The sequence below is a fragment of the Babylonia areolata genome, chromosome 2 (assembly GCF_041734735.1).
Source record: "Babylonia areolata isolate BAREFJ2019XMU chromosome 2, ASM4173473v1, whole genome shotgun sequence".
NCBI lineage: Eukaryota > Metazoa > Mollusca > Gastropoda > Neogastropoda > Buccinidae > Babylonia > Babylonia areolata.
The window spans coordinates 22374142-22376139 of NC_134877.1; the positions used below are offsets into that span (position 1 = coordinate 22374142).

Below are 1998 nucleotides of genomic sequence, written 5' to 3' on the forward strand. Positions count from 1 at the left end.
GTTGCCAGCCCGTTGCTCCCGCAAAGCGAATCCGCCACACCACCACCACCACACAACAACAGATTTTTCCCTCTCCCATTTCCACTCCTTCTTAACCCATTCCATACCCCATATACCCCTACCCCTTTCCCACACCTCTCCATGGACACCGCGTGACCAGGTAGACGGACCAATCAGACAGCGCAGTGGGTTGTTTTTTTTTTTTTTTTTGTTTTTTGTCAAGCAATCAAGTATTCGCACGTGCGTCAAGCATAGAACAATAACTGGCTTGAACTTTAGAGGGAGGAGAGTTGGAGGTGGGTAAGTTCGTTTGGTTGGATGGTTTCATTGGCTGGCCAGAATCGATGCGTGCGTGACGGGTTAATGTGTGTGGGAGACATTGTCCAGTTTTTGTTTATAAAAACAAAAAGCCATTTCGTTCTGAAAGAGGGGGACAAGGAACAGCTTGTAAACAAAGAGAGAGAGAGAGAGAGAGAGAGAGAGGTTCTGTGTGCTGAGGTATAAAAAGGTAAGACAAAAAATTATTCGATATAGGAGCCTTCAGAATGCGTGTCTTTGTATGTATGTGTACTCTAATTATTTTGTAGTAGTTTGCTTTAAAAGAAAAAAAAAGAAAAAGGAAAATGTTTTGTTAACATTGTCAAAACACACGCACACGCACGCACGCACACGCGCGCGCGCGCGCGCGAACACACACGCGCACGCACGCACGCACACACACGCGCGCGCACACACACACGCGCACACACACACACACACACACACACACACACAACATGATTAATGCATAGCTCTGTCAAAACGGTTTTTTATGTGTCATATCTTTTGCTTCCTGAAAGCACAGAACCTGCTATGCAAGGACAAAGGACAAATTGTTCATTAAAGGAATAAAACCGAGCGTTTTCAACTAAATAACAATTAATAGTAGTATAATTATGATAATAATATTATTATTATCATTATTACTATTATTATTATTATTGTTATTATAATTATTATTGTTGTTGTTGTTGTTGGTATTATTATTATTGGCATAACACTCGGATTATATCACAGATTGACATAAGTTTACATTTGGGCAAACAGCAAATTGAGAGCTGTATCATCAAAGGTTTCTCCAATGCAATAGGAATTCATTTACAGCTTAGTCTTTTGTGAAGGACGATGACTCTCAAACTGGGAGGCAAAATTGCACTGGCTGTTAGTGCTGCAGCCTTGTGGGCTAGTTGGCCTTTGGGAACTGTCTCAACGCCGACTGTCCTAAAACCTTCTTGGCCGAGAGAGTGGGGATGTAACTTGGGCAAGACACTCTCCACTGTAATCAAATTCTGTTCCAAATAGTCGGGACAGCAGTTGCCTCTTCTGCTGTTCTGATGGTCATAGTCGGATACGGCTCTATCATATATTATTATTATTATTATAATTATTATTATTATTTTCGTTCATACTCTGCCACACATGGTGCAGGTACATTTTTTTCTTCTTCTTAAGGTGCCTCAGGATTTTTTGTGGGTTGTTGATTGTGTTTAAAGAGAAAGATAAGAACTTTTATCTATTTTTTTTTAGTTTTTATGTATTTGTTATGTTACTATCATTATCATTAATGTCATCATCATCATCATCATCATCATTATTATCATCATTATTATTGTTGTTGTTGTTGTTATCAACTATATTATTATTATTATTATCATTATTATTATATTTCTCTGTGTGTGTGCGTCCATACACGCGCATGTGTGTGTGTGTGTGTGTGTGTGTGTGTGTGTGTGTGTGTGTGTGTGTGTGTGTGTCCACCATACATGCTTTGATTCTTGTTGCGCACAGTCCAGCCGACCGCACATGGCCACATCAGGACTGTCAAACCATACACGTGCTCAACCGCGTCAACACAAAACTGTCACATCTAAAAACAACAACAGCAACAACAACAACAACAACAACAACAACAACAACTAGGACAGACCCACAAAACACAGTCCATTTGTTTGTATTTGC

At 40.0% G+C, this 1998-nt stretch overlaps 1 protein-coding gene across 1 annotated transcript in view; it reads left to right on the forward strand.

The window, feature by feature from the left end:
- Nucleotides 1–387: 387 nt before the first annotated feature.
- LOC143279361 (uncharacterized) overlaps nucleotides 388–1998 on the forward strand; it is a 41109-nt gene continuing 39498 nt past the window's right edge. Inside the window, exon 1 of the mRNA XM_076583380.1 lies at nucleotides 388–508. The gene's annotated coding sequence lies outside the window, so the exon portion shown is untranslated. The remainder of the gene's footprint in view (nucleotides 509–1998) is intronic.